The sequence below is a fragment of the Pongo pygmaeus genome, chromosome 10 (assembly GCF_028885625.2).
Source record: "Pongo pygmaeus isolate AG05252 chromosome 10, NHGRI_mPonPyg2-v2.0_pri, whole genome shotgun sequence".
Taxonomy (NCBI): Eukaryota; Metazoa; Chordata; class Mammalia; order Primates; family Hominidae; genus Pongo; species Pongo pygmaeus.
The window spans coordinates 15,683,710-15,706,516 of NC_072383.2; the positions used below are offsets into that span (position 1 = coordinate 15,683,710).

The 22,807-nt window shown below is 36.1% G+C and overlaps 1 pseudogene; it reads right to left on the reverse strand.

The window, feature by feature from the left end:
• Positions 1-17,889: 17,889 nt before the first annotated feature.
• On the reverse strand, positions 17,890-18,644 carry LOC129009966 (tRNA N(3)-methylcytidine methyltransferase METTL2-like; annotated as a pseudogene).
• Between the last annotated feature and the right edge of the window lie 4,163 nt (positions 18,645-22,807).

The window sequence follows — 22,807 nt, forward strand, 5'->3', positions numbered from 1 at the left end:
GCAATGAGCTCTTATAAAGTCTTTGAGACACATTACTTCTCATATAATGCAATAGACATGAGTGCAAGTGATTAATATCCTAGATTGTAATAATTAATCTGTCAGCCTCCTATTGCCAATAAAAATGAAAACAACAATCTCTAACATTGAGATAGCATTTTTTTGATGTTCTAATTTCTTTCACTCTACTTTTCACTGCATCATTTTAGACAAAAGGATGCTGAGAACCAAAGAGCATTTTGTTTAAATTTACAAAGGTAGTAATTAAGTATGAGTTAGATTTTTTAAGTGTAGTGTGGATTTTGTTTTGAGAAACATATATCTGACCACTTAATCTTTCACTTATAGGTTATCTATATTGTTTATTCCTTTAATAAACATTACTGAGCCCCTAATATACCCAAGGTACTGTGCTAGATTCTGAGGATACTTCAAGGAATGATTCAGACACAGTTCATCCCCTGCATAATTTACAGTATATTGATGAAGACAGTTATTAAACAAGGGATGAATATTATAAAACAATTTCGGTGTTTTCCACACTTGCCTCATGGTTAGTCACAGGTATAGTGTGGTATCTTTATTCTGCCACAGACTGGTAGACTCAGCCACACTGGATGTTAGTTGGATGATAACTCCTTTGAAAGAATTAAGACTCATTAAATATACATAAAGAGGGTTGTTGCTGTCCAGGGGACAGGAATAGAAGTCATGTCTTCCAGAGGTTTAGTGAAATGGGTAGACTGTGAGGCTGACTTTCAATGAAAAGACTTAGGTGAACATCATCAAGAATACAAAGACAGGAATTTCCCAGGACAGGGAAGGAAGGAGTACGTTGTTGAGACCAAATTCAGCATATGCAGGGACAATGTCCATGAGCTATATTTTTTTGAAGAGGATAAAGAATGGACCAAACACAAGCAAAGGCCAGAGTTACTCTAAAAAAATAGCTTGGTGGACAGATGCTATCTTTAATGAGGCAACTCAAGGCTTTGCTGATAGGCTTCTCTAGAGCTATTTTAGTCAGAAAGAGGAGAGAATCTCCTAATATGGTCCATTTCCTTAATGCAACCAGGAGTCAAATGAGAAACTCATTTAAAATTCCAAGAAAATTGGGTGGGGAGGGAGAATATTTGTCTTAGAAAAAAAAAAATCCCCTTCTAGGTATAGGGCCTAGTATTGTTGGGTAAATATTTGGATATTACGATTAGCTAAGAATGGAGACCATCAAAAACCAGGTTGAATAACAATGGTTATTGACAAATTGCCTTTTAAGGAAGGCGGGTCCAGTTGACCTCAGAAGTTCTTCAAGTGAGATTATTTAAGTTTTAAGTGGAATCTGAATTTGTTGGGACAATAGAGTATAACTTAGAGATTTATGGGGAAAACATCAAGAAAGAAAAACATCTCTAGGCTGGCAGCTGAAGAATTACTCTCTGGGAGAAAAAAGGTCTAATGGAGATTGTTACTAAGTTCTTTGCTATGAAGTGTGCAATGTAAATTTGCTCTTTTATTTCTGCAATTAAAATCTACATTGTGACTTGCATTTGACCTTGAAGCATGTGACCAAGTATTGTGTTCTTATTAAAGCTGATACAGGAAAAACTACAGGTTATTCATATGGAGTGCCAAATATGGGTTATAATACTCATAATCATAAATACCACTTACTTAGCATTACTATGCCCTAAATGTTTTCCTTATGTTGTCTTATTTGCCCTTTACCCCAATTATATGATTTAGTGTGTAGTTGCGGTTTTAATTGCCTTGGCTTGAACTGACCTATGTCATTACTTCTCATCTTCCATTGGCAAAACTTAGTCACATGGTGGCACCATAATGGGCACCAGCAAATAGAGCCTCCAGCTGTACTATTTCTTCCCAGATATAACTCTCTAGTGTAAAAGAGAGAGCACACATTTGATAGATAGCAGTCATATTGGCCATGTCAGTCAGGCAGATAGTATCCCCATTATATACATGAGAAAAAGGAGGCTTAGAAAAATTAAGTAACTTCCTCACTATCACACAAATAGAAGTGGAAGAGCCTGATCCATGCCAGATATTTTTTAGATGCTTACTACATATGATCTAATTTACATGTAAGGTAAAGTTTCTTTAAGTGAAATGAGTTAGATGAGTTAGATGAAATAGAGTTAAACTGACAGCCCCAACCACCAGATAAAAAGGTAACAGCAGCCATTAAAATGAATGGGGATAAAAAGTGAACTCAAAGACACACTGTTAAATAGAAAAGAAAGAGCAAACCAGTAAGATACAATTTGTATACTAAAAAATTGTAATTATACACACGCACTGTGCTCAGGCACAGACAATATCTCTGGAAGGGGGATTCAGAGCTGCTGGGACAGTGGTTTCTTCTGGGGAAGATAACTGAGGGCTTGGAGAGGGACTTCCCTTTCATTATACACCTGTTTGAACGTTTTGAATATTTTATTGTGTGCATGCAATTACTTAGGCAAGTTTAAAATTTTAAGTCAAATGACAAAAGTTGATCAGAAGACAGCATAATCCTTTAGGAACTGCTGCTCATTCTCCAGGCTGGAGAGACTCTTTAACGCTGAACTTCCCACCTTCACACTTTTGGCGCCACATAGCCACCAAGGATACCATTCTTAACTCCTGTTGATGTGAAACTATACTGACTCCTGGAAATCTCAGAGGTCGTTGATCCTGGTCCCATTGTCAATAGACAACTCTTTGACTTGGTTTTACCTCCCTATTTCCTGGCAATTAAACTATCCAGGTTGACTTAGCATTAACCAAGCCACCTTCAAATTTACCACTTATGCTTGGATCTATTCTCCCGAGACTGAAAGTCTAGCCAGTGTTTCTGCGTGACTGGTCCCAGTGCAGCACACATGTAGGAAATCTGCAGAAATAAACCAAGATATATGATTGGCAAATGAGTGATTTGAGAACAAAGGATAATAACATTTCAAATGTGAATTCCTACAATTAAGGATTTGAAAGAAAATGGAAATCACATTTTTCTCTTCATGTTTATCAGAGCAAATCATTAGTGATGTTTATGCCAGCTATCTAGTTAGGTCAAGCTTTACCATGGCCAGGACTGATTTTCATAAACATGCAAGCAGGTGGAAACAACTTAAAAATAGCCTTGAATGGAAATAATTACCACTCTATATTATCGCAAAAGCGTATCTTTGTGGCAGAAAGCCCCATTCTTACTTGGCAAAGCCCTAATTACCACTGCTTACAAGAAGAGTGTTGATGCCTTAGTCGAAATTCCTAGGTTCCAAAGTTCAACTTTTTTTTCCCTAGAGTTTAGAAAATGCTAAAAATTATCTTTTGGTCCAAAATGGCTTCACAGACAGTAATTGTTCCAGTGATGCGCAAAGTATTGCTCAAGCACTTTTGTCTTATGTTGAAGCCTTTGTTTTTAAAGGAACAGAATGCAACTAAACAAATGTAGAAATTAATCCTTAATCCTAATGGTTAAATCCCCATTTAAAACTATATACACAATAGTTGTCTCCACTAGAAGTTAAAATAATTTGAACAACTACAAAGTTAAAACAACATTTACAATGAAAGCATTTTAGGACATAAAATATGTTAAACTAAGTTATACTATATTTCTTAACTAGAACATGATGCTCTGCTTGGAATGCAGGGGGAAAAACATAAATTTGACCTTTCATACATTCTCAAATATTTCATGTTGTTTGAGGTATGGACATATTACATACATTCCTTAATTCATTTATATATTCACTGATGCCAAACAAACATTTCTAATATTATTCATTTTAAGCTTATTTGGACAGTGAAAAATGTCAGTATACAATATGCTTAATTCTACTTCAGCTTAGAAATGGTTGTCTCAGCTCAAATGTCAACTTTTAAAACCAAACAGAAGAGCCAGCAATTATGTTCTAACATTTAGATCTGAGAGTGAAAATGAATACTGGCCGCCCTCCTAATTGTTTTCTGCTTTTGTTTTTGTTTTCCTTTTTGCTTTTTTGTTTCACTTCTCCTCCTTGCCCCACAAAACTTGAAGATTGAAATGTGATAATTTTCTTTTGTAAGACTTTGTTACTGATTTAATGAATTAAAAGCAACTTACTTGTATTTAAAAAATCAGCTTATATTTTGGTTCATCGGTGTTTTCAATCTTCTCATAATGCTACAGCCCATTCCAACATTAACTTATGGACTTATATCTATCAAGTATCAACAGTGACAGAAACAAACTTCTTCTCTGGTAGAAAAAAATCTATCACAATATTGCTTTGCCTTTTACCTTTCAAAATGCTTGGATACCAACCATGTATTTTTCCCCTCATCTCTCCTAAACTTCCTTGTAAAATTCCTTCTGTATCTTAACTCTAAATATTGGAGTTCCTTGAATCCCTTAGATGAGATCCCTTTTCTTCTCTCTCTCTCTCCCTCAATGTTCTTAGGCAGACCTACAGTTCGAATGCTATCTCTGTGCAGATGAATCCTATGTTTATATAACACTATGATATCTGTGAGCTTTCCTGTCTGGAGCAGAGGCCACAAAGGCTGAGAGCAACACAATATGAGGCAAGTATCTTACGTCCTAGAGACGATGCTAAACCAGACGGGGTGGTCATGCTAAGGAATTATAAAACCAGTACTGCCAGCATTGGTCTGTTGCCTGCCTTCTGAATCTGTGAAGGAAGGCAGCAGATCCAAAGGAGGTTGAAGCAGCCACTTTCAAAATAATTTATTTAAAGGGAATTGTCAGTGCGCTATCCATTTCCCCCAAGTTTTCCACACAGCTGTGAAGGAGGGGAGAGGTACTCCCCTCTCATCTTCAACCATGTGAGTTGGAGTTTGTGAGAAGTATTTAGAGTTTAGCACACTTTTTTTTTTGAGATGAGGTCTCACACTGTTGCTCAGGCTGGAGGGCAGTGGTGCAATCTTGGCTCACTGAAGACTCAACCTCCTTAGCTCAAGCTATCTTTCCACCTCAGCCTTCTGAGTAGCTGGGACCACAGACACATGCCACCCCACCCAGCTAGTTTCTTTCAAAAATATTTTTTTTGTGTGTAGACAGGGTCATGCTATGTTGCCCGAGCTGGTGACAAACTCCTGGATTCAAGCAATCCTTCCACCTTGGCCTCCCAAAATGCTGGGATTGCAGACATGAACCACCACATGGAGCCAAAGCGCACACGTTTGGAAGAACACTGGAACTAGTACCAGACTTACTCTAAGAGAAGGTTGTGTTGAGGTGTGTTGCAAGTTCACAGACTCAGGACAACAGTACATGTTTTCCAGGTGCCAGATACGGACTTCATGAGCTACCTTGAAAATAGTCCTGCTGAGGAAGATTTCCTACTAAGGAATTGACTACGGGTATACCAGCTGTTTATTTTTGCCCTACCCACAGGGCACCAATCCCATATTTTAATCATACCAGTTATTTATCCTCTATCCCCCAGTCCCCTTGGAATCCACAGAGGCTCAGAACAATCATAAGCTACTGAAAGTGTGAGGACATGTCCCACTATGGGGTTCAAGAGTCCAAATACAAAACAGCTGTGGGGAGAGGAAAAGTTTCAAATTGGATGATAATCTGGAATTTTTATAGTTTGGAAACTACAATGGATTTTTATGTTGCCTGATACTATCTTAGAAGCCATGCCATTTTGCCATTCAGTGGGAGGGAAAGAGCAACTCAACAGAAAGGAATTAAAAGGACCAGTTGGAGAAAATATAAACCTGCTTTCTGTTTGCAACCTACTGTGTACAGGTCCTTCCAAATACTGATTGCCATTTTATATCACACCCAGACTTAACCTCTAAGCCCTAAATTAAATATGTAACCGAACACTTGATACCTACATTTAGATGCTTTGTAGGCATCTCTACCTTAGCAAGTCCAAAACTTGATTCCAGCCCCTTTCAATGCTGATCCAATTCTTCTTCCTTCTTTCAGCCTTTCTCATCTCTTTACAAGGCATTATCACCCACTCACTCTCCCAACCTAGTAAATAGAGAGTGATTACTCCCTCTACCCACCATATGTGTCTAGTATTTTAACAGGTCCTGTTTATTCTCTCTGCAAAATACATAGCAAATCCATCTACATCTATCCATAACCATTATCATAGCTCTCATCAAGGGCGGGCACAGTCACCTTTCACTCAAACCACACAGCAAAAAGTCCTCTAACTGGTCTCTCCACATCTATGGTTGCCTTTTTTCAGTCTTTCAACATAGCAGACACAGTATTAATTAAGCAACCATTTTATTAAGGTGTTTCAACTTGTACAAACATAAGGGGTTTTCTTTTTCTAATTGTTGCTGAACCATTGTTTCCCATTGGGAATGTCTTCCTGAGCAATATCTCAGCTTGATTTCCTAAGTTTTCAGTCACTTCTCACAAGCTGGTCTCATGCAGCTTCTACGACAGACCAGTTTATTTGAACACTTTAACTCTGTATCCATTTCAGATCTTTTCTGCATCTGCTCTGCCCAGGTGACTCTTGTAGTTCACATGGCCCTGAACAGAAGGGCTCTGTTTCTTATTGGCTCTAATCTTTCTAGATCTGGGGATGCAGAAGAGGCCAGAGTGACAGAGTGATATCCTTTGTGATTTCTTTGCAAGACCATAGCCTTCTCCTTGTTTGCTTGGGAACTGTTGTTCTAGCTTCATTGTCCATGACCTGCAGTGGACAGGTGGCAACACCCTCCTGGACATTAGCTGTCACTTGTAAAATTCAGAAATGTCTCTGGCTGAGTCCTTGCCATGGCAGCCTCATGCTGTAGTTTTATGGCATCTGCACTTCTTGTTCAACATCATGTCCCTAACAGGCCTACAAGTCATCCTCCAAAACCAACAACAACTCTACACTATCACACAGAGGCTGGTAGGATTCAGACTAGGACCTCATCTTATCGAGTCCTAATTGTCCAACTCTCCCTTCTTGCACCTGCTTCCTCTCCCTGAATAAATGCCAAGCCTTGTTTAGAAAGGATGTGGAAAAGAAAACATAGATTATGTAATAACCACATTTCCAGGTTTCTAAGGATCTCTGAAATTTGTTCTAACTCTGTCCTTCTTAGAATTTATGTAAACTAATACATTTCAACTTCTGTCAGTTTAGTTAGATTTATATCACATACAAACCAAAAAAATAGTGACTACCATAACAGATAAAGCACTGGAGTTTATGTCAATGCAAACAGAACCAAGCACCAAGCACTGGAGCAAATTCAGCAGGACTATTTTCTAGTCTAAGTCATGGCTTTCCAGGATCTGTGGCTGATTTTTTGTTTGGTTGTCTTTTTTCTTTTATTTGAATCCATGTTTAAATAGGACAGTACTACTAAAAGCACAGCCCATGACAGAATAAACAGAGAAAGCACACAGAATTGAGAGCAATTTGGCACTGTCATGACATCCAAGCATGTGATCAGTGAACTCATCTTGCTGAAAAAGAAGTTGACTGGTTTGAGTGTTTTCTTTTTATTTCATTTTCTAGTAATCCATTCTTACTGTTTTGTCAAAGGTCAAATTCTTTGATGAAGTTGGAAAGTAAGGAGAAAAAGGTGAAGAGGGGCAGAGGGAAGATAAGGAAAGAAGGAGAGAAGGAAGAAAAAAGAAAGGAAAGGAGAGGAGAGGAGAATAGGAAGGGAAGGTGAGGGGAGAGGAAAGAGAGGGGAGGGGAGGGGAGGGGAAAGGGAGGGGAGGGGAAGGGGAAGGGAAGGGGAAAGGAAGGGGAAAAAAGGGAAAGGAAGAGGGAGGGAGGAAAAGGGGGTAGAGGCGGAGAGAGGAAGGGAGGAAAGAAGGAGAGGGTAGGGGAGGGAAAAGGAGGGGAGGAGAGGTGAGTGGGGGGAGGAGAGGAGAGGAGAGGGAAGGGAAGGGAAAAGGCTGGACTTTACCACAAATAGTTTAAGTATTATTGCACTCTTATATATTATATATTCTCTGTAAACTGCCTACGATTCCTTGTACAAAGTGGTAAGTAAAAAAATAAATACATAAACGCCCAACTCCACAACTTTAGTTCTCTGAGCCGATAATTTACCCGCCCTCCCACTGATGTTCTTTTTCCCACCCCATGCAACTATATGCACCTATTCATTTCCCCACCTACCCAGCCAATTTCCTCGTCACCATAATGCCAACCACTACAGTTTTCTTCAATTTTGATGTTGCTTGAAATACTGTTTAAAATGAAATGAACAAATATCGTAGTGCCTAAATGAAAATGGTCTTGTGACCCAAAATGGGTCATGATCTTCAATAACTTTTCATGTCCTGTTAACTTTTGCCTAAACTTCCTTAGCATTTATAAGAAAATTTAATGCTCACTTTTTTTGAGCGAAACATTTAACAGCTTACATAAGACCTCTTTCTTTAAAAAAAAAGTTTAGGGAGATTAATGTATCAATTTGCATTAGGAAAAGCAAGTATTAAGAAGAACATTAAAAAATGTTTATGTAATGATGATATTACACATTTTTCTGAATGCAGTCTGTTTGAAACTCTCCTAATTAAAAAATAAGATAAACAAATTAATATCAGTTGAGTTTATTTCAATGTGATTATTGTGGTTCAGTATTTATCAACAATAAAACATTTTGTTAAGGATCAACTGAAGGATTGCTTTTCCCTCAATCACATTTGGCTTTGTGTCCGTGTTAGTTCAAGGTTATTTTTCTCTTCCATGTGGAGTAAATATGCCAAAGATATTATCTATCTGTGAGATAATAAAACATGAAGAATAAAAAAATGAAGAAATATTGGGAAATATTGGGTTCTTATACATATTTCACTTGGTTAAATATTTTGTTAAAACAAAACCATAGAAAACGGAGAATGTATCTGGAATTCTACAAGTTAAGAAAAAGTGTATTTTATTTAATAGTTTAAGTGTTTTAAAATATATTACAGTAAAACTATAAATACTGACTTCCTGTTCCAAAATGGTGGCATAGAAGCAACGTGATATCACTCCCCCATCTTACAAAAAACCAAAAGCAAATGCATAGTGCCAAGATTATCATTTGTGATATCCCCGAACTCAAATATGAGGATGAAACAGTTCCTGGGGCCACAGAGATGTAAAAAACCTCTGAGCAGATGAAATTTCCATATCCATGCTGCCTTTCTCCACAATCTGCCTGGCACCAACCATGCAAAAATTTCCTCCCAACTCACAGCTTCTCCACTGGAATAGCTGAGATATAGGTGAATAACCAGCTTCCCACCATCTTGGTTTTTTGGCAGTAGACTTGTTCCTGCCAACACATTTGGAAGCATCTTGAGTGCCTGAAGGAGATAGATCCCTGAGAAGAGCCGGAGACATAGGGAGGATGCAAGACTACCATTACCAGCTCTGAAAACTGCTCTGTAACTCAGCCAAAGGAGACAAAATCAGAATAGCTGCTCAGCACCACTACACTGTGGAAGGTAAGTTCTATGGATCCCCTGGGCACAAATCGCTACCCAGCCTTGACACACTGAAGAGGTATCCCCTTTGGGACCTCAAATCATTTATTAGAGCTGAGGCAAACCTAGACATAAAGTGCCACCTAGAACCTAAAAGGAGGCAGTTACCTAATGGTAAAGAACCTCTAAGCAAATGTATCCAATAAAAAAAATCAAAATAAGCCACAGAAAGAAGACTGGAATAAATGGCTAGTTCTTCAGTGCAAAAACATAGACATACATATGCAAGATAAATGAGCAAACAGGGAACCATGACCTCCCCAAAGGACAAAGCAAGGAACCAGTGATTGTCCTTAATGAGATGGTGAACTGTGAGCTACCTGACCAAGAATTCAAAGTAGCATCTTCGGGAAATGAAGCAATCCCCAAGATAGCACAAAAAGCAATTCAGAAAGTTATTAGAGAAGTTAAACAAAGACATTGAAGTCATTTAAAAAAACAAATCTTGAAACTGAGAAATACATTTACTGAACTGAAAATTAATTACAGGTTTTCAACAGTAGACTGCATCAAGCAGAGGAAAGAATCTAAAAGCTCAAAGACAGGCTATTTGAAAATATACTGTGAGGAGAAAAAAGTAAAGAAAGAATAAAAGGAACTATAATCATCTACAAGATATGGAAAATTACCTCAAAAGACAAAAATTAAGAATTATTGGTATTCAGGAGGGAGCTGAGCAAGAGCAATGGATAGAAAGATTATTCAAAGAAATAATAACAGAAAACTTCCTAAAATTTGAGAAAGATATAAATATTCAGGTACAGGGAGGTCAGAGAACACCAAACAGATTCGACTCAAATAAGACTACCTCAAATCATAAAATATTCAAATTTTCGTAGGTCAAGGACAAAGAGAAGACTTTAAAAGCAGCAAGAGAAAAGAAGAAAATAACTCATAGAGGAATGCCAATTCATCTGGCAACAGACTTGTCAACAGAAACCATATAGGCCAGGAGGAAGTAGGATGACATTTCCAAAGTGCTCAAAGAAAAAACCCTGCAATCCAAGAATATTGTACCCGGCAAAGCTATTTTTCAAACGTGAAGGAGAGATAAAGTCGTTGCCAGACAAAATTTGAGAGAATTAACCACCATCAGACTGGTCTTAGAAGAAATACTATAATAAGTTATTTAATCTGAAAGAAAAAAATACACTAACATGCAGAAAAGAAAACATTTGAAGGTTAAAACTTACTGGTAAACATAAATGCACTGATAACCCCAGAATATTCAAATACTACAATTGTGGTGTGCAGTCCATTCATAGCTCTAATATGAAGGCTAAAAGACAAATGTATCTAAAACAAAAATAGCTACAGCAAGCTGTAAGAGACAGGCAATATGAAAATATGTAAATTGGAGCAACTAAACATCAAAATGTGGGGGAGATGGAACTGAAGTGTAGAGAAGTGTTTTTAGTTGTTCCTTTGTTTGCTTATTTCTATTACCTTTTTTTTGTGATCTAAGACAAGTTGTCATCCCTTTGAAGTAACTTCTTATATTTCTAATATTTTTTGTAAGCCTCATAATAACCACAATGCAAAATCCTACAATATATACTACATATAAAAAGCAACAAATTAAAATATACTACCAAAGACAATCACTTAATCTCAAAGGAAGACAGTAAGAAAGGAAGAAAGAGTTCCAGAACAACCAAAAAACAGGCAACAAAATGGCAGTAGTAAGTCCCTTTACTTATCAATAATAACACTAGATGTAAATGGTCTCAATTTTCCAATTAAATGGCACAGAGTGAGTGAATGGATTAAAAAAAAAAAAGACCCAACTATATGCTGCTTTCAAGAAACCCACTTCACTAATAAAGACACACAGAGACTGAAATTGAAGAGGTGGGAAAAGATAGTTTGTAAAACTGGAAACTAAAAAAGAAAAGTAGCTATACTTAGGTAAAATAGATTACAAATCTAAAATTGTAAAAAGAGATAAAATGGTCACCGTATAATGATACAGGGGTCAATTCAGCAAGAGAATATAACAATTATAAAAATATCTATGCATCCAACACTGGAACTCCCAAGTATATAAAGCAAACACTAATAGATTTAAAGGGAGAGATAGATTGCAATACAGTAATAGTAGGGGACTTTAACACCCCACTCTTAGCAATGGACAGATCATCCAGACAGAAAATCAACAAAGAAACAGCAGAGTTAAACCATACAGGAGATTGAATAGGCCTAACTAACATTTACAGAACATTTCACCCAACTACTTCAGAATACATGTTTTTTCTCAGTACATAGAACATTCTCCAGAATACAGCATATCTTAGGCTACAGAACACTCAAAGCAAATTAAAAAAAAATAGAAATCATATCAAGTATCTTTTCTGACCACAGTGAAATAAAACTAGAGATCAACAATGAGGAATTTCAGAAAACACACAAACACATAGAAATTAAACAGCATGCTTCTGAAGGACCAGTAGGTTAATTAAAAAAAAAAAGAAGAATGAAACAGAAACATTTCTTGAAACAAATGATAATGGAAATACTACATAGCAAAATATGTGGGAAATGGCAAAAGCAACACTAAGAGAAGTTTATCACAATAAATACCTATATCAAAAACGTAGAAAAGCATCAAATAACCTACCCTCAAGGAAGTAGAAAATCAGGAACAAACCAAAACAAAAATTAATAGCAAGGAACAAATAATAAGGATTGGAGCAGAAATAAATGAAACTGAGATTAAAAAAACAATAAAGAAGATCAACAAAATAAAAAGTTGGGTTTTTGTTTTTGTTTTTGTTTTGAGATGGAGTTTTGCTCTTTTTGCCCGGGCTGCAGTGTAACAGCATGATCTTGGCTCACTGCAACCTCCGCCTCCTGGGTTCAAGTGATTCTCCTGCCTCAGCCTCCTGAGTAGCTGGGATTACAGGTGCCTGCCACCACACCTGGCTAATTTTTTGTATTTTTTAGTAGAGACGGGGTTTCACCATGTTAGCCAGACTGGTCTCAAACTCCTGACCTCAGGTGATCCTCCTGCCTCGGCTCCCAAAGTGCTGGGATTATAGGCGTGAGCCACCAGATCTGACCAAGGTTTTTTGAGAAGATAATTGAAATTGACAAAAGTTTAGCTAGACTATCAACAAAAGAGAGAACACCCAAATAAATAACATTAGAAACAAAAAAGGAAACATAACTATTGACAACTTAGGAATTCAAAGAAGAGACTAACTATACATTAGAGACTATTATAAAAAACTATATGCGAAGAAATTGGAAAACCTAGAAGAAAGTGATAAATTCCTATATATATACAACCTACCAAGATTGAACCACGAAGAAATAAAAAACCTAACAAACCAATAATGAATAATAAGATGGAAGCTGTAGTACATAGCCCAGGACCTGAGGGCTTCACTACTGAATTCTACTAAACATTTAAAGAAGATGCCAATCCCTCTCAAACTCTTCAAAAAAAAAAAAAAAAAGGAAGAGGAAGGAATACATCCAAACTCATTGTACCATACCAGCATTACCCTGATACCAAAACAAGACAAGAACACAATGATAAAAGAAGCCTATAGGCAAGTATCACTGATGAACATATATACAAAATTCTCAACAAAATTCTAACAAATCAAAATCAACACATATTAAAAAAAAGTCACTCACTATGACCAGGTAGAATTTATCCCAGGGATGCAAGGATAGTTCAACTTATGCAAATCAATAAATGTGATACATCACATTAAAATAACCAAGAACAAAAAGCATATAAACATTTCAATAAATTCTAATAAAGCATTGATCAAATTAACATCTCCTTATGATAAAAATCCTCATCAAACTATATAGAAGGAACACATCTCAAAATAACAAAGGCCATATATGACAAACCCACATTTTATTGAATGAGAAAAAATTGAAGGTTTTCTTTAAGGGTTGGAACAAGACAAAAATGCCCACTTTTACTACTTTTATTCAGTATAACACTGGAAGTCCTGGCCAAAGCAGTTAGGCAAGACAAAGCAATAAAGTGCATCCAGATTGAAAAGGAAGAAGTCAAATTAGCCTTGTTTACAGACAACAAGATTTTATACTTAGAAAAGCCTAAAGATTCCACCAAAAAACTGTAAAAACAAATTAATTCAGTAAAGTTTCAGGATACAAAATCAACATACAAAAATTAGTAGCATTTATATATGCCAATGGCACATAAGCTGAAAAAGAAATCAAGAAAGCCATCCTAGTTCCAATAGGTACAAAAATATTAAATATCTAGGAATCAATCTAATCAGAGTAAAAGACCTATTCAAGAAAAACTATAAAACTCTGATAAAACAAATTAAAGAGGACACAAAAATGGAAATATATTCCATGCTTATGGATTGGAAGAACTGTTATTGTTAAAATGACAACTCTACCCAAAGCAATTTACAGATTCAATGCAATCTCTATCAAAGTACCAGTAACATTCTTCAAATAAATAGAAAAAAAATCCTAAAACTTATAGTGAACCACAAAAGACCTTGAATGGCCAAACCTATCCTGAGCAAGAAGAACAAAGCTCAAGGACTAATTGACTTCAAAATCTACTGCAAATCTATAGTAACCAAAACAACATGGTCCTGGCATAGAAACAGACACATGACCAATGGAACCAAATAGAGAACCCAGATATAAATCCCCACATTTACAGCCAACTCATCTTCAACAAAGGTGCCAAGAACATACAATGAGGAAAGGCAGTCTTTTCAATAAATCGTTCTGGGAAAACTAGATAACCATATGCAGAAGAATGAAACTGGGTCTCTATCTCTTACCATACATAAAAGTCAAAATAGGTTAAAGACTTAAATCTGAGACCTAAAACTCTGACACTACTATAAGAAAACATCAGGAAAACTCTCCACGATATAGTTCTTGGCAAAGATATTTTGTGTAAGACTTCAAAAGCACAGGCAACCAAAGCAAAAAATAGACAAATGGGATTACATCAAGCTAAAAGCTTCTGCACCGCAAAAAAACAACAATAAAAAACAAATAAGCAAAAAACAACAAAGTGAAGAGATAACCAACAGAATGGTATAAAATATTTGCAAACCATCCATTTAACAAGAGATTAATAACAAGAATATATAATGTGCTCAAACAATTCAATAGCAAAAAACAATCAGATTTTAAAATGGGCAAAAGATCTGAACAGACATTTCTCAAAAGAAGACATACTAATGGCCAACAGGTATATTTCAAAAATGCTCAACATTATTAATCATCAGAGAAATACAAATAAAAACTATCATATTCTCTCATTTCAGTTAAAATGGCTTGTATCAAAAAGACGGGGCATAATAGATGCTGGAAAGGATGGGGAGTCAGAGGAACCCTTGTACACTGTTGGTGAGAACATACATTAGTACAGTCATCATGGAGAACAGTATGAAAGTTTCTCAAAAAGCTGAAAATAGAACTATCATATGAGCCATCAATTTCATCATATGAGCCAGTTATCCCACAATAACCCCTAGGTATGGACCCCAAAGAAAGGAAATCAATATATCAAAGAGATATCTGTACTCCTATATTTATTGCAGCACTATTTGCAGTAGCAAAGATATGGAATCAAACTAAGTGTCCATCAATGGATGAATGGATGAAGAAAATGTGATATTTATAAAAAGTGGAATGTTATTCAACCATAAAAAAAATGAGATCTTGTCTGATATGGTTTCGTTCTGAGTCCCCAACAAAATCTTACCTTGAATTGTAATAATTCCCACATGTCAAGGGCAGGACCAGGTGGAGATAATTGAATCATGAGAGTGGTTTTCCCTATGCTGTTCTCATGATGGTTAGTGAGTTCTCACGAGATCTGACGGTTTTATAAGGGGCTTCCCCTTTCACCTGGCATTCTCTCTTCTGTCACCCTCTGAAGACCATGATTGTTAGTTTCCTGAGGCCTTCCCAGCCATGCGTACTGTAAGTCAATTAATAAACCTCTTCTCTTTATAAATTACCCAGTCTTGAATATTTCTTCATAGCAGCATGGTAACAGACAAACACACTGCAGCAACATGGATAAAACTGGAGGTCATTATGTTAAGTGAAATAAGCCAGACATAGAAAGACAAATATCACATGTTCTCACTCATATGTGGGAGCTTAAAAAGTGGATCTCATGAAGATAGAGAATGAAATGGTGGTTACCAGAGGCCAGGAAGTTTGGGGGTCCATGAGGAGATGTTGATTAATGGGTATAATTATATGGTTTGATAGAAAAAAAAAAGACCGAGTGTTCAATAGATAAGTAGGATGATTATAGTCAATATTAATCTACTGTACATTTCAAAATAACTAAAAGAGAATAATTTGAATGTTCTAGCATAAAGAAAAGATGAATATTTAAAATGATGGATATCTCAATTACCCTGATTTGATATTTACAAATTATATTACTGTATGAAGTTATCACATGTATCCCCAAAATATGTACATCTATTATGTATCAACAAAAACTAAAAATACCTAATGCAGTTAAAAGATCCTAGAAATCAGGGAAACTAGAGGAAGCTAACAGTGCAAAAGGAAAGATAATGGCAAAGAGAGATTGTGTGTGTGTGTGTGTCTGTGTGTCTGTATGTCTGTGTCTGTGTCTATGTGTCTGTGTTTCAGAGGAGGAGGAGAACAAAGAGGAAGAGAAGGAAGAAGAAAACTGCGAGGACAAAGAGGAAAGCTACACAGAGAGACAGCTCACAATTTTTTTTTTCACAAGATTTAGAGAAGCTGGAACATTCTTTATCTCCTAAGTCCTCTAATTTTAAAATGTTTTCCATTTTCTGTACAACCTCCTTCCTCCTTACTATTTACCACCTGAAAGGACATGGCTAAAGAAGAGATCCAAGCAAGTTTTCCAATCTCATTTCCATAGCAGCAGCAGCTGCTGCCTGGAATTTCAATAGCAAGTAACTGAACACATCAACTTTCTGCAACCTTTCCACTCCTTCTGTGCTCACTTGTGATCTCCCCGGAATTCTTCCTTTTCTCCTTCTCACCAAGTTAAAGTTAAGGTAAAGGTTATTGTTAGGAGATTCATAAACATACACAAACTTCAGGTCAAATATTATTGTCAGAGAGAGCCTAGACTAACCTATGGGTTAGCCCATTTGTTTCTCCTGTCCTCACAAGGATTTCTGGACCATCTAACATACTGGACATGCAATGCTGTCTTTCTCTTCTTTGCAACTGTGGCTATTTATATTCTTCCACTTCCACCCAAGCTGGTAGTTTGTAATTGAACTGATGGATGGTAGAATCTGTATGAAGCCAATCATTTGTGTCTTATAAAAGCCTAGACTCATTAAAGAAATTATTATATGCTTCCATGATGTGGAGAGGAAAAGGAGAAGATCTTTGTGGACAGAATGAGACAGAGAGAAAAAAAAGAACCTAGCAACAGGGTGAGAAAAGGATGGAATTTGGTAGGCAAGAGCAATGCAAACTCACTCTGCTTCTAGCAGTGCCCTGGGGGTGAAGGAGAGAGTTTGGGCAGCTGACTTTTAGCACCAACAAAGACCAGTCTGCAAAGGAGCACCAGAGCTCCAAGCATCTTGAACATCAAAGGATTGTGAGGAGTTAGAAACAACAGGCATCTGAAAGGGACCAGCATGAACCCCATACTGGAAGTGCCTCCTAAAATATTTGCTTTGCATAAAACTCCAGGACCTTTGCACAATCCTAGAGGAACATTGAGGATTTTGTGAGAGAGACTGGTGGCATAGGAGCTTAGGTTTGGATTTAAATTGATTTTATGAAATGAAGAAATGTCATGTTTCTTACTCTGACCACTCTACAAGTATCATTAATGTAAAGAGATACACATACAAAAAATACGCAATCATGATATATGTTTATATGTGTATGATTATATAATCATCAAAAACTTTATTTCTGTAGATTACATGTGGAAGTTAACAATCCTTTAAAGCAAATATTAGTCTCCCCTTTGAGGGTTTTGAGCCTCATTTTGGTCAGGAATTCCTCCCTTTGTGTGTGTGTGTGTGTGTGTGTGTCTGGGAACTGGGTTACTAAGCCTAAACAAATAAACAATTTTTTTTACTTGCAAAAAATGTCAAGTTACGTTTTCTCAAAATTACCTGACATAATACCAATTTAATTGAATGCTTATAAAATTCAAGGAACAAGCAAAATGGTTAGATGTAATAAATTCAAACAAGCTTAGGCATATCAAGTTTTCAAAGCACAGAAAAAGGCACACTGTGCTGAATCACATGTGCTTAAATGCACAAAGGAGCTCACCTATGACAAAACAGCAAGAAATACAAATTCTCTTCTTTTTTTCTCACTGTCTTTTGAGAAACGAAAGACTTATAGTAGTCTTTGAATAGCACAGTCCTCTGGCTTTGTACCTTAACATGTTACAAAGTTCAGTCTTGAAAAAGGAGTGTAGATACCACATTGGAGCTATTCTGAGTCTGGTGCAATGGTTTCTGGAATTTGCCTTGAACCCACACTCGGTGAATTTTTACTTGTTTTTTCCTATTAACTTGTAAGAGGCGATCAACCGGATTTTGCTTTTCATCTAAACTGGCTTTGCAGGACATACTGTGGACTTCCCCTTTTGTAAAGAAATATGCTCTGGTACCATCTCCTCGAACATAAAAATTTTCAGATAAACAATGTCTGATTTTAAAATGAAGCTGAGTCTTATCATATCTTCCACAGTCTCGAAATAACAGCATTCCCCCAGGTTTCAGTAACTTGGAAAGTCGGTTTACAACACCTTGCATCCTGTCAGGATGAATAGAAGAGAGCACAAAGACAAGGTGAGTGGCATCCAGGATCCCATCTGGAAAAGGGTAAGGTAAGCCATCATCACAGACATCATGAACAAAGGCAAAACACTAGGCTGCTCTGTAGGACGAGTGTGACTTTACGAGCTCCACAGCTCCAGGAGCAAAATCACAACAATACAGAAAGGATTCTGGAAAGTTCTGCAAAGTGTTGAAAATAGGAAACACATTATTTCCAACTCCACAACCAACCTCTAGTATCCTGAAAGTGGCACTGCTACCAAGAAACAATCGGTCTTCATAGGTCCTTTTTTGTGTTTTTCAGAGTCTAGGTTGGAGTCTTTTGCTCCAGATCCCCTCTTGTGGGCAGGCAGAATTCTAATACTCATGATCTTGGCTCTCCATCTAATTAGAAACTAAAGAAAGTTCTTTGTTTTCAGTTCTCATAGTGCAATTCCATCTAAAACAGTTGCTACCTTAATTCTCTGAGGTGGAGTGCAAGCCTACGTCAGCCTGTTCAATATTTTAAGACACAAGTTCCTCACGTCTCAGCAAATGGAAACCTACAGGGTTGTGGCAGGTCCTCAACATGTATATCTCTCCAATTCTCCATTTCCTCTATTTAGTAGCAAGTAGTGTGTGTGTGTGTGTGTGTGTGTGTGTGTGTGTGTGTGTGTGCCGGTGCATGCGCATGTATGTGTCTGATTGGAGGATTATTCCTCTATTTTTTATAGCATTATCATCTCTCATTTTAAAACATTATTTCCTGTTACTGACCCTCCATTCCAGAAACACATTGCTTTCTTTCTCTGTACTGGAGCGTAGCAACACAAAAACTCAGCCAACAATTTCACTTGTGGTCTGATGAACTCTCATAAATGCCTTGTTTACAGCATAAGAACGTAAGTACATATTTATGTAAATCTCTGACAAAATATCCTTTCCATATATCTGATGGCCATTAATTTGGACTTAACTAGTTTGTCCAAAAATGAAATTCCAAGGGCCAGGGAAGAATATTATGTACTTGAAAAATTTCTTCTACCTGGTATAAATATTAAATTAAACTTATATGCTAATTGGAACAATAATGGCCCTTTGAATGATGCTACATTACAAGCATCAACTGAAATAAGGTCCCCAATTGTCACTGAGAACATAAAAGGGATCTTACTTTGTGGAATAGATATGTGTTCATAGTGATTATGTGTGAATTGTGGTTATATTCTTCAATAAAGAAACATGCTGGGATTTACAACTCTCCTCTGAAACTTAGTCAAATAAATTAACACATATTGAACACCCACAGGATTCCTGCAGCAGAATAAACAAATTATTTCACCAACCTGCAAAACATCAGCTAGTGGACTAAGCTGCACAATGAACTCAGCTGAGCATGGCCCCAAGCAGAACAATTAAGCAGGCGGAATTTATTTTCACTGTGGGTTACGTCTCCATTGTGCAATCTAGAATCGTTTGGACTGGACGTCAGAACTGGATTCTGTTTCCAGCTCTGGCATCTGATAGCTGCATAATGATATTGAGTTTCAATTTCCTAATTTTGAAATGGGAAATCATTGCTTCCATCTCATGGAGAGTTTCAAGGGAAACAACAAGTGGGAAATTACTATTCAAATTGCTAAACATTCTATGGTCATAAAATATTGTTTATCTGCTTCATTTTTTTCTCAAGACTTCCCTAAAGCAGGCTTTATTTTCATGATCTAATCCCTCTTCTCCTTTTTCTTCTAAATCTTCTCTCCAATCCCCTCTACACTGCTAAATCAGAACACTGTCCAATTCTCAGTTCTCATCCTACTTAACTAATCATCAGCATTTGACAGAATTCACAGATTACTTTATCTTCCTTAAAACATTGTCTATATTGAGGAAATGACATCTCAAGGATACAGTGCACTGTATATAGATATATCTTCTAACATATGTATCTATATCTCTATCCCTTTATATCTTGGGAAATTACTTTTTTTGTTGTCTTTCTGCACATTAGAATGATTTTTCCTTGAAAACAAAATGTGTGTCTATATGTTTTGGTACTTTTTTATCCAAAGCAATGAGAAAAATGCCTGGTATAAAATAAACAGACAATAAATAATTTTTAAATGAGTGAACAAATGAGTATCCTTGTTACTGAACCTGAATATAAAACTAGCCTTAATAATTTTCCATTCTAGGGAAAAAGCTCTGTGAGATAAGAGAAGTTAGTGGCTTTTAAAGTGGACATTTTTACATTGATTGAGGTAGGTTCTGATTGTTTGTGCCTGGAATTATTTATGAAGCTGATTCCAGCTAGCATATCAATTATTAATAACTGGGGGACCCAGACAAAGGGGAATTTATATACATTCACAATCTCTTTCATGGTTCTTTACTGGGTACTTATAAGACTGGAGAAAAGAGAAGAAATTGGCAAGAGCCCCATGCTTAGTAGTGCATATGTGAGAAGGTGATTGGATGCTTCTGGAGTCAAACACAAATCATCACCCACTTCCCTGGATTCTTCCCTCCTATGTTGCCAAAAAGCTCAGCCTCTGGGGCAGGAGTGGAAAACCCTTTTATCCCAGAGCACAGGAAGAGATTCCTGTATTCTTATGTAACTGCATTAATATTGTTATATTTAAATAAGGCAGAAGCTATATTTCTAATACTCCTGTATGCCATTTTTCATTTTATGTTAAAATTAATTTAACATAAAATGAAATTTTATTTTATTAACAAATGAAAGTTAATTTGTTCTCTGGAGTTCCATGGTAATTTTTTTTTTTCATTTTGGCTTTAAAACTTTCTCCCAAAGTAGCAAGATGCCAGGCAATGTTGTTCAAAGTTTCAGCAACTCCAATAATAGGTTTCAGACACCACTATAATGGCCCTTTCTAATATTCAGCAGGGAGATGAAAGCTATAAGAAAGTGTCAAGTAAAATGACTTGGAATTTTTTTAAAAAACCATGATATCAGAGGTGAAGAATTCTTTCATGTAGCCTATCAATAGTCTTGAAAGAGCAGAAGAAATAATGAGTGAACGTGAAAATAATTCAATAAAAATTACCAAAACTGAAACACAAGGTGAAAATAGAGTGGAGAAGGGGAAACAACAGAAAAAGGCATCCAAAAGCTGTGGGATATTTGTCAGCCTGACATATATAAACTTGGTGATCTTGGAGGAGACAGAACAGAGCAGAAGATTATGTGAAAATATAATTGCCAAAATGTACCAAAAACAGTGGAAGATACCAAACCATGGGTCCAGAAGCTGAGAAAATATCAACATGATAATTCTAAAAAATAGATACATTACAGTCAAACTGCTAAAAACCAAAGCTAAAGAAAAAATCCTAGAGGTAGACAGAGGAGAGAAAAAGAAATGTTATAAACAAAATACACAAAAATGACAACAAGAATTATAGCAGGATTCTCATTAGAAGCTATATTATAGTATATTATATTAGCCTATACTGTACTATATGACTGTATCATGCACCAGAAGACAAAGTGTTATCTTTAAAATATTGTCAACCCAAAATTCTATACCCAGCAAACATATTTTTAAAAATGAGAGATACAAATGTCAAAAGATGAAATAAACATGTTTTCAGAAAAGCAAACAAGAGAATTGACTGCTAGTAGAACAGTATGTTTTAAAAAATGGTAATAATAGACCTTCAGGTATAAGAAGTGTGAGACCAGATCAAAGCTTGGATCCGCACAAAGAAATAAAAAGTACACGAAATGATAAAAATGAGGATAATAAGATAGATGTTTTAATCTAATTTTTAATAATTAAAAGATAACTGAATGTCTAAAGTAAAAATCATAGGTTTAAAACATATGAAACTAAGTTTTTCGTCCAATAATCCTGTTCAGAATAAATTGGATGACAACAATCATGTAAAGAAGAAGGGGGAAAAACTTGAAAGTATATGATTGTAAAGTTCTTGCACACTTTAAATGAGGTGGTAAATATTTAAAGGTAACCATGGTAAGTTAATGGCTTCTATTGTAATCTATAAAGAAAATGCTAAAACATATACAACTAATAAACCAATAGTAAAAATTAAGTAAAGCTATTTTTTAAAATATTCAGTTAATCTCAAAGAAAGCAGAAAAAAGAAGAAAGGTGAATGAACTTGGATGTGTTCAAATAGAATACACTCATGAATTAGTAAATACAAATACAATTATATTAAGAATTATATAAAATGTAAATGTCTAAACACTCAAATCAAATGGCAGACATTGAGAGACTGGTTAAAAAATTCCAACCACTGGCTGTCTACAAGAAATCCAATTTAATTATAAAGATATGTAGAGATTTAAAGTTAAAGGATGGGAAATAATTATAGTATGAAAGCATTAACTCAGGAAAGCTATAATCACTACTTACATCAGACAAAGTAGACTTCAAAACAAATAGTTCCAGAGGGAAGAAGAGTATTGTATAATAATAAAAGAATCAAGTAGTCAACTAGGTCTAAAAATTCTATATGTATATGCATCAAACCATGCAGTTTCAGAATGCATGAAGCAAAAACT